At 40.3% G+C, this 16,534-nt stretch overlaps 1 pseudogene; it reads right to left on the bottom strand.

Moving 5' to 3' along the window:
* Positions 1–2,488: 2,488 nt before the first annotated feature.
* Positions 2,489–15,274, bottom strand: LOC120172766 (annotated as a pseudogene).
* Positions 15,275–16,534: the final 1,260 nt, after the last annotated feature.

Raw genomic sequence — 16,534 nt, 5'->3', positions numbered from 1 at the left:
CAGGAGGTAAATATTCTAGATTTAGAGATCTTGACCTATGGTGGATGCATTGCATCCAACATAATAGGAAAATAAATATCCTTCAAATTATCTTTGGGGAACTCGTAGAAACTGTAAATAATATTCCTTCATAAAGAGTTGAAACTTTAGTTTATGGTTGTCTATTGAGTAATATGTTAATTAAAATCGGTCTTAAGGTAGAATTAGACACAACCATTCCTTTGACCACCGAAATTGACCTCAAATCCTTAAAGAAATCAGGATGGATTGTAGACGAGAATAAAAATTGGATTCGCTCAACAAAGAAAACCCCCGGTGCTAACTCTTCACGAGCTGCTCCGGCTTTGGCTCCAGCTCAAGAGCTTGAAGACCTCTTACTGGATGTCGACGATCTCGTAAACCAAACCGAGGACTAGCCAACCAGGTAAGAGAGTCCGATGCCTTCATACTTTCGATCTTTTATGGAGACTTTGGACTTGAGGTTCACATCCTTATAGTCTCATTTGACTGCTATAGGAACTCAACAGTTGGAGAATCAAAGGGAAATTCAAGCTCAACGTGAAGCAATGGATATTCGATTCAATGTTGTAGATGAGAGACTCGATGCACTAACACGCAATGTTGCTTTCCTTAGAGGACATCGATTTGATCCTGATCCTCATACGGATGATTGACCACTCTTGCTAGTTTTCTTAAGTTGCATTATGAACTTAGAATTGTTAAACATTTTGGATATTTGGATATTTGGTTTGAATGTTTGTTTGTTTTGGATGTTTTTGTTTGATTATGGATGATATTTAATATTGAACTTAAATTGATATTAGTTATGCATCATTTACATTTTAGTTCAATTATGACCATATCCTCATTACATATTGTTTATGAATATTGATTTTATGGATTAATGGATAATATTTCTCTTGACTTTGCTCTTAGCAGATATGCATATATTTATACATCAATTTGGCAAACTTGTTTTAAAATGAATCATAGAGTATTTTTGATTTAACAAAAAGGGGAGAATATAGTAAGGGGGAGTGAGAGTAAATTTTACAAAAATTAGTTTTCAAAACAAAATCTTAAAATTTCAAAAATGTTTTGTTATATAAAAAAGAGGGAGATTGTTGAAAACATTTTGATATTTCGATATAACAAATAAAGTGTTAAGTAATTTTAAGATTTTATATTCGATTTAAAATATTATATTCGATTCAATCATTCGAATATTTCAAATATTACTCCAAAGTTTTCAAATATCAATTTTACTCCTTACTAAATGAAACTTTGAGATTTATACTTAAATATTTTTGAAACAATTTTTACAAAGTATTTCGAACTACAATCGAGTCAAAAATTGATTTTCATAAGGGTAGTATCGATACTGCCTATACAGTATCGATACACCCAAACATCGAATGCCAAAGTGGTACCGATACCCCTACTCGGTATTGATACCCCTATACATAGTAGTACCAATACCATGGTCTATGGTACCGATACTACCTCTTTGTTTTTGACTCCGAGTTATAACAGAATACAAAACGGGTACTGATACCACTCAAGGTATTGATACTACTTTACATAGTAGTATCGATACCCCCTGGACATTATTGATACTACACTACAAAGTAGTACCATTACCCCTTGATCAGTATCGATATCATTGGTTTGCAACGGTAGAAATATTTGAATTTATAACAGGTAGTACCGATACCTCTATGAAGGAGTATCGATACCCATACGCTCCCAACAGCTTTTTTGAAGTGGATATCACACCACAACGGCTCTATTGACTCCACCAAGATCCTCAACGTCTAGAATTGATCTGAGGTGTATTTAAACAAGTTCTTGAAGCCATTGGTGATCAAGAGAAGCTAGCGAAACAAAAGAAAAAGCCTTAAACATCAAGTTTGAGCAATTCAAGCCAAAATTCATTCAATATTCATTTTGCTTTCAAGAACACAATTTGTGTTCAATTGTATTAATTTTTTAGTGTTCTTTTTTTGTTCTAGAATTATGCAAACATTCTACCTTATGAGGTTTTTCTGTAAGTTTGCAAAATTTGTAATTTCTCTTAAGAGAGAGTGTTCTCAAGAATTTGGGATATAATTCTTGAGGGAGTTGTAAGGTTACTCTTTGTCCTCAAAAGAAAGACAAATTAGTGAATTTGTGGAAAATCCTTAGTGTGGATAGCTAAGGTAGTGGATGTAGACTTTGATTGAGAAATTTGAACCACTTTAAATCGCTATGCAAATATTTTCAATTTTCTGTCAAAGTTTCCACCAAAATTTAATTGTCAATTCATCCCCCTCTTGGTCGATTCATCCGATCGATTAACTGAACATTATGACAACCAAGACCATATAGAATTAAAGAAAAACATTAATGACGTGATTACTTGTCCTTAATGCTCATTTCCAAAGTTCACAGGGACTAAATTAGGGACCAATTTGTCCGATTTTGACATCCTTATGAACAGGGCTGGTCTCTAGTAAGGATACATGATTGGTTCAGGTTGCATTGCGAGGTTTATAAGCACAGCTTGTTCGTTTTGGTGAACCTGCAGTATACCGGTGGCGGTGGCCTTCCGGCGTATTTGATGTCTTCCATGGATCCCTTAACCAAGACCACCTTCATGGCGGTGCAAAGACGAGGAGCAATGTAGGTGTATGCACCCATGTTCATCGACTCTTCTTGGCACCACACAATCTCGGCATCTGATGCATTCAAGAACACAAATTAGAAGATACAAACAAACACAAATTTATCATTTTTCGACCTAGATATTGTTGTAATTATTCTTAAATATTTAAAGGATAATTTCTCAAGTTGGATCGAGTTGAAAGTTTTTCCTTATAAACCTGGATCCAACTCGATATTTTTTTAAAAACAATGAATTATTTGAAACACAATTTAAGTCTAAAGCAATTTAAGCTCAAAATGATTAGTCTAAAACATATCAGAAAATTTTAAAATCTGAATTATTTGAGGGATTAGGCTCATATTCGAATTTGTATCGAACTCGTGTTGAATGGAACATACTTGGATAACGCTTAAGCTCCCGCTGGATGAGATCAAAGGGGAAGGGACAAAGCTGTTCCACTCTACAAATTGCAATGTCATTGCCATTGCGCTTTTTACGCTCCTCATCAAGCTCGTAATAAACCTGAAAAATAATTCAATAACGATTTTAGGGGACATCGTTTCTCGAATGTATTAACCGAGAAATCTAGTCGTTCAAGCCTCGAAAGTGTTGTATAATGGGTTCGGACTCTTGGCCGTAAAGTCCAATATGCTATAGGACACGAATCCGAACCCTGACGGTACTTATCTTTTAAAGCAGCCTTTTTCAAGTAATTTGTGATGCTTCATAAACTTTTTTCATGAACAGAATCGAAAAATAAAACGGTCTAGGAAATAACATGAATATATGGTACGAGAAAACATACCTTCCCGGAACAAAGAACCAGTCGTTTGATACATTTTTCGAGATCCAAATGATTGTTTTGGTCCTTTATAAGAAGACGTTTAAATCTGGTTCCCTGTTTGTCGAAGCCTTCATGGCCTTGAACGTCATCGAATTCTGATAAATTCGACTTGCAGAACTTGTAACGGAGCAGGTTCTTCGGTGACATTGCAATCAACGGCTTACGGAATTCCCTATGCATCTACAAAACGAAAAACCATGTGACGGTGTTGGACATATACTCGTATCCGACACATAGATCCGCATTCGAGTAACATACGATGTACGAGAACCTAGCGAGTAATCTATATGGTAAAGATGAAGTGCTCTATCTCACCTGTCGCCTTATAACATGGAAGTAATTTGCAGGAGTTGTAGTATTGACAACCTGCCAATTGCATTTCTGTATTTGCTTTCTGTGTGTTGGATCCATTTCGGGAATTTCATAAGGATCCTCATCGCTCATCTATTATTATTTGTATAGTCATATACTCGTTTTACACATACATACACATATTTGACATTCATCTCTGAATCCGGATAACATAGATGCTCGAAGCCGAACCTGGAGGAATCGTTCGAGTCTTGCGCTTGAATGTTCGGGACCTTGGCCATCATAGCCATGAGGAAGCAATACGACGAGCCCGGTTTGCCGAAGCCACTTCGCCTCTCCGCTGCTTAGAAATTGATCTAATATAACTTGAGCACCATTTGAAAAATCACCAAACTGAGCCTTCCAGATAACGATGGCGTCCAGATTTTCCATTGAGTATCCCAGTTCGAACCCAAGAACACCGAATTCCGAAAGAGAGCTGCTAACATGGACATATACTCGATTAAAACACCACATATAGTATATATGTACAGGGATATGACCATACCCCGAAGCTCGAAACATACACTTAATTCCGAATAACATAGTTTCTACTTTCGATTACATGAGAAATGTTATACCTGTTACTCACTGTAAACATCTCTGCATTCTGGTTCTCCACGACATGATCCAAAGGGCAATAAATTCTGCATGTTTCTTGATCGTGAACTATTGCGTGCCGATGACTAAACGTGCCTCATTCGACATCTTGGCCACTCAGTCTAACATGCTTACCTTCAACCAACAATGTTCCAAAAGCAAGTGCCTCCCCCATCGCCCATTCGAGGCCCTCCCCGGTTTCAATCATCTTTGCTCGATCTTCATGCACCTTCTTCACCGCTCTATGGGGCTTGAAATCTTTAGGCAGAATTGAGATTGCTCTCCCAACCTTCTTTAGTATTTCTAGATTCACCCTGTTAGAATTTGTGACATAAATAGTGATGGATCTTAAAATTCTTTGACTGAAGAAGGCATTAGTATCGGAAAATACTGTCACTAAATTTTCCTACACTGATTAGCCGTTCTCCGATTGAGAAACAAGAACAGTATTAATAACATGTGCACAAACCCAGTATTTCGGATTCGGGAAAGTTGTTCCGGCGATTTGAATCCTTTCCAATTAGTTGAAAGCCAGTCCCTTCTTTTCTGAACGTAATCTTTACTATTCAAGAACTCTTCATTGAGAATGGAATCAACATTTTTGTGCATCCTCCCAATGTCTTCTTCAGTCACCTCTCCGGATTCCAAAAGCTTGTTTTTATAAATTTCAAGTGACGAGGGATGCTTTTGGATGACCCTGTACATGTTCGGTTGCGTGAAAAACGGCTCATCGATCTCGTTATGTCTGAATCTTCTGTAACACACGATATCAACGGATGAATGGAACGTCTAGCGCCATTGTGCTGCAAGCTCACATACATGAACGACAGCCTCTATATCGTCACCGTTAACATGGAAAATTGGAGCATTTAAGGCCTTGGCAACATCGGTACAATATTGCGAAGATCGTTCGGACCTCGGATCGGTTGTGAATGCCACTTGATTGTTCACTACAATATGCATAGTCCCACAGGTTGTGTAGTTCGGTAGTGCACTAAGGTGTAGAGTTTCATACACCACACCTTGTCCTGCAAAGTTTCCATCCCCATGAATCAATACTGCCATGTTCTTAGTCCGATCCAAATCATTCGTAAAGTATTGCTTCGCTCGAATCTTTCCGATCACGGTCTGGGGCTTCTAAATAACTCGGATTTGCAACCAAAGGCAAATGAATCCTCTTCCCGCTCCTAGTGGGATGATCATAAGAGGTTCCTAGATGGTACTTAACATCACCAGTGCCTGTATATAGCCCACTTTCATCTTCAAACTTTGAGTTCTTATCAAATTTGCTGAATATCTGTCGTAGTGGCTTCCGGAAAACGTTACCTAAAACATTTAATCGACCTCTATGAGACATTTCAACTACTATACACTCGACCCCTAAGTCTGCAGCTCGATCGAACATCTCCTTCATACCGGGAATCAACGTCTCCCCACCTTCAAGCCCAAATCTCTTAGTTGTTTTCATTTTTGTTGTCAAGAAACTCTCAAACTTTGTACTCCAAACTCTCAAACTTTGTACTCCACATAAGTCTATCGAGAATTACAACACGGCGATCCTTGTTGTGTGCATAGGTGTCGGAGTTTCAATCTTTTCTCTTAACCAATTATATTTCTCTCGTTCCTCGATGTGCATAAACTCCGGACATACTCCATACACCTATGAAGAATTCGCGGTCAAGGTCGGTGTCGGTGAAACCATAGAATGCTGGATCTAACTCATCAGGGATTGTTAGAAGAATGATCGAGTTGCAGGGTTATATACGTAACATACTGCAGAGAGTGCATGGAGAATATTCAAGAAGCTTGAAACTAAGCTTATTGGATATGATGTATGGTGCATTGCAGGCAATCAGAGCCGTAGTCTGTTAGGATATTGTTTCACCATTTCATTTGTCAAAGTTTGTTGAGAAGGTTGCTTCTTGGTTCAGCAACCAAGTGCTATATAAACCATGTAATTCTTCACTGGTTGAAAATGAAAAAATACAGTAATTGTTTCTGAATTTAATCTTGTTTTTTAACATGGTATCTTTCGCTAAGGATCCTGGGGCTCCTTTGCTTGTTGTTACTTAATCTCTTCCTTTCTACAGAGCATTATGTTTACCAATAAAAAGGTTAATGTGGTGCTAGATGAGACGAACTACCTAATGTGGAGGCAGCAGGTCCTGCTTACGGTGCGCAGCCATCGTTTGGAACGGCTCCTCAATGGCACAATGCCTATTCCGCCGGAGTTCACTGTCAATGCTGAAGGTACGTCGGTTGTTAATGAAGCGTTTGAGGATTACATGGCACAAGACAGTGCTCTCGCCTCATGGCTTTTATCGACGATTAGTGATCCCCTCCTGCCACAGTTTGTTGGAGCTGAAACTGCAGCAGCTGTGTGGAACACTGTTGTTCAGTTCTTTGCTAATAAATCCACAACTTCAGTGATGAACTTGCACTATAAGTTGCAATCACTAAGGAAGGGTGATGATTCCATGTGTGTATACCTCACTCGAATCAAAGAAGTCTGTGATGCTCTTGCATCATGTGGCAGCCCGGTTTCGCAGGTGGAGCATGTGGTTAGCATTCTGAAAGGCTTGCCGAGAGAGTATCAATCATTCATGGCTGTCATTACATCGAGCCCTGACACACTATCTCTTGATCGCGTATACTCTATGCTGGTTGATGCAGAGACACAATTAGCTGGCTTCGATTCACAACCTGAGAATTTTCCTATAAGTGCTAATGTTGCTCATGGACAAATTTCTGGTAGATCTACTGGATCTGAAAACTCTTATGAATTCAAGCAGCAGTCATCAACAATGCGTGGTGGTCGAGCTGGTGGTAGAGGTCGAGCACGGCTGCAATGCCAGTTGTGTGGTAAGGTTGGCCATTCGGTTGATCGATGCTGGTACAGGTTTGACCGAGACTTTGCTGGAATTCTTGCCACTAATTCTCGAACGCAATTTAAGGATGATTCGAGCAGTGCTAACTATGTTAATCTTGATAGTGTTGCTTATACGTGCTATGCTAATCAGTCAGGAACCAGTGCAGTGACTACATAGGGTCCTGCAGTTCCTTCTGCAAATGTGACATCTGCTCGTGCTAAGTGGATCGTGGACTCGGGCGCGACGCATCATGTCACTCCAGATGCTGCTCATATTAACCATTCCACTGATCTTGATGGTCCAGGTAATCTCGTGGTTGGAAATGGTTCTTCTCTTCGTGTTCAATCAGTAGGTCAATCTGTGTTACGATCGTCTTCTCAAACATTGCTACTTACTGAAATGTTGCATGTTCCTGAAATATCTAAACATCTTCTCTCCGTTTCAAAGCTTGCTAAGGACAATCACATGTTCTTCGAGTTTCATGCGGATACCTGTTGTGTGCGAGATGAAAGAACGGGCCATGTACTTCTTCAAGGAAGGCAGAAAGGGGGACTTTATTCGTTTACCTTGGATAGTCAGCTGAGTGTTTGTAATAATGCTATAGCTTATGCAGTTCATAATCGTTGTAACTCCTTTGAGCTTTGGCATAGGAGATTAGGTCATCCAGCTTTTTCAACTTTGAAATTGGTTTATAATTCAATTGTTGTTGATATTCCATATAATTCGAATTAGTTGTGTGTTGCCTGCTGTTTGGGTAAAAGCCATAAGCTTCCGTTTGTTGACTCAACCACTGTGTATGATGAGCCCTTCCAACTTGTCTTCACAGATCTCTAGGGACCCTCGCCTGAGCCCTCAGCTGGTTTTCGGTATTACATATCTTTTGTAGATGCATGTACTAGGCATACGTGGGTATATTTATTGAAGAATAAATCACAGGCTATAGTTGCTTTCAGATTGTTCAAGTGCATGGTAGAGACTCAATTCTCACTGCCAATCAAAGCTATACAAAGTGATTGGGGTGGTGAATACAGGAACTGGACAGAAGAGTTAGCTCATGCAGGAGTCTTGCATAGAGTCACATGTCCTCACTCGTCCGAGCAAAATGGAGTTGTTGAACGAAAGCATAGACACCTAATAGAATTGGCACTTGTATTGCTAACGCAAGCATCTCTTCCAATCATATACTGGTCTTATACAGTAACCACAGCAGCATACCTGATAAATCGCCTGCCGACTAAGGTGTTGAATAATATCTCTCCCTTTGAGAAATTACTTAAACAGAAACCCGATTACACAACCATGCGAGTCTTTGGTTGTAGGTGTTTTCCTCACCTGCGAGAATTTCAACCTCATAAACTAATGCCTCGATCCCAAGAGTGTACATTTCTGGGCTATAGCGCTCAGCATCGAGGTTTTCAATGTCTTGGAGCTAATGGTCGTATCTTTATTAGCAGACATGTTAAGTTTGATGAACTTGTGTTTCCATTTGCAGCTGTTGTACATGATAATGTTCATCGTGTGGTATCATCTCCACGATCACCATCGTTAGAGGTCATTCCTCAAAGACATAATGCATATCCTACGGCAGTGGAACCAATTGTGGAACATCCTGGTGCATCGTCTCAAGCAAGCCATGTTGAGAATGAAGCGGGCCATAATGATGAGCTTGATAATGTACTTGAATTTTCAGACCACTCGCCTGGAAATTCACTCATGAGTATACCTCCTTTGGTGATGCAGGGGGATCCGAGACAGATGATGCTGAGCTGTCAGATTGCACGTTGATGGCGTTGAGATACCATGAGTTGGCAGATCAGCGCAAAGGCGGGAATTGATTGTGACATGTTCCTCATTGGGGTCGTTTTGAGTATGTTTCAGTCTTTTGGCCATAACTTTGGCTACAGGTGTCAGAATCGCGCATAAGACCCCAATCCGGAAAGCTCTTTTCGACGCGCACGCTCTCCACTTGAGCTATGCTCCATGTGACATTTTTTTCAACCTCAAATTCTGCCATTTTCCCCTCCAGATCACTAGATTTAGTTATTTTTTACTATTTATGGTAATATTTCGATTGTTAATTAGGAAGTCAATTTAAATCCGATTTAGGCCGGATTTTTGGGAGATTGCTTATTTTATTTCGAATTTCAATTTAGAGTGACTTTCGGGATTTTGCTATTTTTGGCAAAATTCGAATAAAGACGATTTTTGGCTATAACAGTCCGGCTTGTGGACTGCTTTTTGGATTGTTTGATTTTATAATATTTTATTAAACCCTAGAGACTTTTTTCTCTGGTTTTTGGGTGAATTTTTCTTGTGAATCGTCTGTCGGAGCTAGCCTACAGGATAATTACTATTTTGTCTGGCGTCAGTTGGTATCAGAGCTTCAACATCTTCTTGGGAAATTTCACCAGTTTCAATGGCTGGAGGTCGTGGTCGTGGTCGTCGTGAGCAGGTTCCGAATGAGGAAGCCCAACGCCGTGATCGCAGCGTTCAGGATGTGATGATTGCGGATTTGCAGAGGCAAGTCGCAGAATTAACCCAGCGCCTGGCGGCGCAGGATTTCGAGGATCGTGAGGCCTCTGATCACGATACCAATTCCACTTTCGAAAACCCATATCACAATCGCGCAGGATTCCGGGGCGCAGGATTCCGGGAGCACCGTGGTCAGGAGAAGCGTCATGGAGACCTCGGTTTTCGGGTCGATCTCCCTGAGTTTTCTGGTACGTTACAGGCCGAGGGATTCGTGGATTGGATTAATGAAGTGGAGCATATTTTTGAATATAAGGAAGTCCCCGATCGTGTGAAAGTGAAAGTGATCGCCATCAAACTCAAGGGCAGAGCATCTGCGTGGTGGGAACAGTTACGACGTTCACGAGAAAGACAAGACAAAGCCAAGATCACTGATTGGGAGAAGATGAAAAAGAAGATGAAGGGCCACTTCCTTCCCTTCGGCTACACGCAAACCTTATTTCAGCGACTTCATGCGTTGAGGCAGGGCGCGCGATCAGTCGATGATTACACGGAGGAGTTTTACCAATTGGTCGCCCGGAACGATTATCTGAGACGGAGGAGCAGATGGTGGCGCGATATTTGGGGGGTTTACGCCAGCCCTTGCAAGATGTCCTCAGCCTTCATTCATTGTGGAGTGTTTCGGAAGCATACCAGCGTGCACTTGCTGTTGAAAAATAGCAAAACAGGAGACCAGTGATCAGGAGCGATCACAACAGTCGACCAGTTCGCCCTCAAGAGTCCCGTCCTGCTCAGCAGCCACCGCAGGGTAATTCTAACCCTACTATTAGATGTTTTCGTTGTAGTGAACAAGGGCATAGAGCGACTGATTGCAGGAAGCCTGCTAGTCAAAAGGGCAAAAATTTGTTGATTGAGGAAAACGTGGAAGACGAGACTGAGGAGATTGGAACCCGTGTATGACGATGATGACTGATGATGTGCTGTATGGAGATGGTCATGAGACTCTGGTCGTTCGCAAGAGTCTACTTACCCCCATGGGCGATTCAGGGGACGATTGGTTGAGAACCAATATTTTCCACACGACTTGCACAGTTGCAGATAAAGTCTGCAAAATGATCATTGACAGCGGCAGTTGTGAGAATGTAGTGTCCGAGGAGGTTGTCCAGAAATTGCAGTTGAAGACGGACCATCATCCTAAGCCATACAAGTTGTCATGGCTAAATAAATACAATGAGGTAACAGTTGATAGGCGATGCCTCGTGTCTTTTTCAATTGGTAGAAAATATTTTGATAATGCCTGGTGTGATGTTGTGTCTATGGATGCGTGTCATATTGTTGGGTCGACCTTGGCAGTATGATCGCAGTGTCATTCATGATGGACGGAAGAATACATATTCCCTTAGCATCAAGGGAAAAAAGATTGTGTTGGCACCCCGGCGGGAAGGACTTACTCCTACCCCAGTAACCCATAATACTAATCTGCTTTCTATGTCTAGGTTTTTAGATGAGATTGAGCATGGCGGCGTGGTCTATGCCTTGCTACCTTGCGAGAACAATGCAGTAGACGTGGGTACAGATTTACCAGTAGAGGTGCAGCGGCTGCTAGCAGAATTCTTTAACTTGATGCAAGAGGATCTTCCTCCTGGACTACCACCTATGAGGGATATTCAGCATCAAATTGACCTTGTTCCTGGGTCAAGTTTGCCAAATCGACCAGCATATCGCCTCAGTCCCAAGGAGGCTGAAGAGTTGCAGCGACAGGTGGAAGAGTTGTTGGAGAGGGGCTATATCCGAGAGAGTATGAGCCCATGTGCAATCCCTGCTCTGTTAGTGCCAAAGAAAGATGGTTCTTGGCGTATGTGTGTTGACAGCCGAGCAATCAATAGAATTACAGTGAAGTATCGGTTTCCAATTCCCCGTCTAGATGATATGTTGGATCAACTATCTGGTTCTAAGGTCTTCTCAAAAATTGACCTTAAGAGCGGTTATCACCAAATCAGAATAAGGCCTGGAGATGAGTGGAAGACGGCCTTTAAAACGCCACAAGGGTTGTATGAGTGGATGGCCATGCCTTTTGGGTTATCCAATGCGCCCAGTACGTTCATGAGATTTATGCATCAGGTCTTGTGGCCTTTTATGGGGAAATTTGTTGTAGTTTACTTCGATGATATCCTCGTTTATAGTCCAACATGGACTTCACACTTCGATCACCTCTGTGCTGTTTTTGAGATGCTGAAAACGGAGTGCTTGTTTGTCAATCAAAAGAAGTGTTCTTTCTTCACTACTTCTGTGACTTTTCTTGGTTTTGTTGTGTCTACTGATGGTGTTCATGCAGATCAGTCAAAGATAGATGCAGTCTTGGAGTGGCCCAGACCAAGAACCTTACATGACATCCGAAGTTTCCATGGCTTGGCGTCTTTTTACCGTCGATTCATTAAAAATTTCAGTACTCTGATCGCCCCTATCACAGAGTGCCTCAAGGGGCGTGATTTCCAGTGGTCTGAGGAGGCAGAGGCCAGTTTTCAACTGGTCAAGCAGAAGATGACCGAGGCTCCAGTTTTGGCACTTCCAGATTTTGACAAAGTGTTCGAGGTAAATTGTGATGCATCTGGCGTTGGCATTGGTGGTGTTCTGAGTCAGGAAGGTCGTCTGGTTGCTTTTTTCAGTGAGAAGCTATCGAGATCAAAGAAAAATTATTCCACTTATGATCTGGAGTTCTATGCCATAGTTCAGTCCCTGAAGCATTGGCGTCACTACCTAGTACAGAAGGAGTTTATTCTGTTTACCGATCATGAGGCCTTGAAGTACATCAATGGCCAACACAAGCTGAGTAGACGTCATGCCAAATGGGTAGCATACTTGCAAGAATTCACTTTTACGCTGAGGCACTAAGCAGGGAGTTTGAACCGCGTCGCAGATGCCCTGAGCCGTCGTACCTTACTTCTCACCACCATGAGTACTAAAGTTGCAGGATTTGAGACGTTCACAGATATGTATGCAGCTGATCCTTCCTTTGGAAGGATATTTCAAGAGGTAATTGAGGGTCACCGTCATGATTTTGTTTTGCATAATGGGTATTTGTTTCGTGGATTACAATTGTGCATTCCAGATTGTTCATTGAGGCAGCAAATTATAAGTGAACTCTATAATGAGGGACACTTTGGCCGAGATAAGACATTGGCCCTTCTCTCTTCTGAATTTTATTGGCCCAAGTTGACTAGTGATGTGGCCCATTATGGACCGTTGTTATGTGTGCCAGCGGTCTAATTTTAGTCCATGATCAAATTCCAACTCTAAATATTATTCTATCCATAGTTGTAACAAACAAGTGGCCACTACGACATGTGGATGTTAATAACGCCTTTCTTCATGGTGATTTGAATGAGAAAGTCTTCATACAACAGCCGCCTGGTTTTGAGAAGTTGGCTGAGGATGGAACCAAGCTAGTATATAAGCTTCATAAGGCTTTGTATGGGCTACGTCAAGCTCCCAGGAACTGGAACAACAAACTGAAAGATAGCCTGCTACAGATGGGATTTCAAATGTCAAGGGCAGATGCATCTTTGTTCATTTCACTTGCTCAAGGGGAAGTTACCTATATACTAGTCTATGTTGATGATATTGTGATCACTGGTCAGTCAGTTACTGTAATTGAACGAGTGGTTCAGTCACTCAAACTTAATTTCTCGTTGAAGGATCTTGGGGAAGTACATTACTTTTTGGGGATTGAAGTCCAACGCAGTACTAGTGGTCTTATGTTATCTCAAAAGAAATTTATTTCCGATTTGCTATAGAAGACAGGTATGACAAGGGCAACTCCTACCAGTACACATATGATCATATCCAATAAACTTCAAAGAGATGCTGGAAAACCGATCGAAGATGCTCGAGAGTTTCGAAGTATGGTTGGTGCATTGCTCTATGCATGTCACACAAGACCGGACATAGTGTATAGTGTGAGCAAGGTTGCTCAATTTATGCATGAACCACGTGAGTGTCATCTGCAGGCTGCCAAACGTATTCTACGATACCTAGCTGGCACAATTGAATATGGTTTGCTCTTCAAACCATCAAAGGAAGCTTTAAGAATTGTTGCATTCGTAGATGCTGATTGGGGAGGTTGCGTAGATGATCGAAGGTCGATGTCAGGTCATTGTGTTTTGTTTGGTGGTAACTTGGTGTCATAGAGCACAAAGAAACAGAAAGTTGTATCCATATCTACCATGGAAGCTGAATATCGCAGTCTTGTAGATGCGGTTGCAGAAGTTACTTGGATAGATGCATTGTTGAATGATATTGGAGTAACTCAGCAGGAAAAACCAATAGTTTGGTGTGATAACACGAGTGCCATATCGCTTAGTGCGAATCCTGTCCAACATGCACAATCTAAACATGTCGATTTAGATGTGCATTTTGTCAGGGGAAAAATTGCAGGAAACAAATTATATGTTAGTTATGTTCCTGCTGCACACCAACTTGCGGATGGGTTCACAAAGCCTCTGTCAAAAATAGCCTTTACAGTTTTTCGAGAGCAAGTGAATGTTTGTCCTAAACAGGGAGAAGAAGAAGAAGCAGGAGGAATGTTAGAAGAATGATCGAGTTGCAGGGTTATATACGTAACATACTGCAGAGAGTGCATGGAGAATATTCAAGAAGCTTGAAACTAAGCTTATTGGATATGATGTATGGTGCATTGCAGGCAATCAGAGCCGTAGTCTGTTAGGATATTGTTTCACCGTTTCATTTGTCAAAGTTTGTTGAGAAGGTTGCTTCTTGGTTCAGCAACCAAGTGCTATATAAACCATGTAATTCTTCACTGGTTGAAAATGAAAAAATACAGTAATTGTTTCTGAATTTAATCTTGTTTTTAACAGGGATTTCCCTTTCTTCCAAACCAAGGGGGTCTAATTTTGATTTCAAGTGACCATTAACTTGGTAGTCCCTCACAAGCAACATCAAACGCATGCTCTCCTGTATCGTTTGGCCCGAAAACCTGTCCTTTCCTGATGCCTGTCCAACGAAATTTCTGAAGAAATTATCCCAGGATTCATCGATGCTGCTCGGATCAGATTCCCAAGATCTTTGAAGTTCTTCCAAGTACACACTATTCGTCCCATCGAGAAAGCTTTCAGACAGCTTCGAAAGAGGCACAACTCTCGGAATCGGTGAGGCTGTCCTTTGTGTTGAATACAGTGGAACGAAAACCTCGACTTCGTAAATGAAAGATTTGGCTTCTTACTGTATATGATCCACTTCGCGGAAGTGTTCTTTTGATCTCCAACCTTCCCAAATATGAACAAGCTCTAAACCAAGCCATTACTTGTGGCACAAGCTATTCAAAATGAATTGCCAGTAAACAATCAAGATTCTTCTTCAAAGGCTCGATTATCAAAGAACAAACGTCGAAACAAATAAAAAATAAATACAAATTGTGAAATAATAATTTAAAATAACGAAATTAATGACATTTCAAATTTGCAGAAAATAGTTAATTAAATGGTTCAAAGGATCAAGGAGATAAGTTCGGCGTTAGTAGTTAAGTGGTGCATTTTCCGTTATAAATGGAGACAGTTTGGGTCAAAAGGTTACTTACGTATGAAGTTAATTTATTCACATTTGTTTATACATACATATATATAGTAATTTAAATTTGATTAACATATGTCATTGAATTGTTAAACGAATGTATTAACATATTTTAAAATATTAACCTTATTTCCTAATCTCATAGATGATAATGAGTCGAATATCTTAAATCTCTTTATAATATTTGAATATGTGAAAACGAATCTAATAATGACGAAAATCCGAATTTAAAATATACATTATCGTCTTTGTTGAGTCAAGATGGTTTATAACTGTTCTATATACCATTATAATATTAGGATTCTTAAACCTATATTAACACTTTCGGCAATCATTTCCGATTGATTGTTAAGAACGAAGTTCTTAGGTCGGAAAACCGTATATCGGCTACGATCTCTCGGTTTTGACGCTGAAGGTACCGACATCAACGATGACAAGTTCGATGCTGCCGGAGCATTGTGACGCTGCTATTATGCATATTTGCCGATTGAAGTTGACAGGAGAGGTGCAATGGCTAATATGTACATGGAACTTTTCATGCAAATGTGTCATAAAGCTGGAGGTCGTAAACTATCTCCAACCCTAGCATTCTCAGTTGCTTTTTGTTTTTGTTTATTTGCTACTGTAACCTTTGTTATAATGAATCTATCTAGCACGGTGGCCTATAAATAATAATTATAGTGACCCTATATCTAATACAATCAGTTAAAACCGCTATAAATAATTCTTAATTACAATTTAAAGGACTTCTGTCAATTTTCTTCTCGTTCACTCTTATATCCCCTCTTTATGTCTTATTTTTTTATAGAGGAATATCGGTCTATGATTGTTATTTCATTGGCCGTGATTCTCCGATTAAATCAGAATGAATGACCCGTCGATGTCCATTATTTCATTAGCCACGACTTTCCATCTAAATTACGTTCGTGACTGCAACATCTCTTTGTTCGACTCATCTTTAAATTGTGTATCAATTCTTAAAATAATATGATATTATTATCTTTTTATTAATTTAGGGTAAGTAGAAGACATTATTTGTTTAACCATTTGACATTAAACGCTTACACCCTTGGTATTCCTGGTATTTAAACCCCGAAACTTCGAGAAATAACAATAATTTCTTTATCATTTCATGAAAAAATTGTCATATTATTACTTATTCATAGGAGA

The sequence above is a fragment of the Hibiscus syriacus genome, unplaced genomic scaffold (genome assembly GCF_006381635.1).
Source record: "Hibiscus syriacus cultivar Baekdansim isolate YM2019G1 unplaced genomic scaffold, ASM638163v2 tig00111877_pilon, whole genome shotgun sequence".
NCBI lineage: Eukaryota > Viridiplantae > Streptophyta > Magnoliopsida > Malvales > Malvaceae > Hibiscus > Hibiscus syriacus.
The sequence above is the reverse complement of the archived record's forward strand: the minus strand, read 5'-3'. Positions and strand labels throughout refer to the sequence as shown.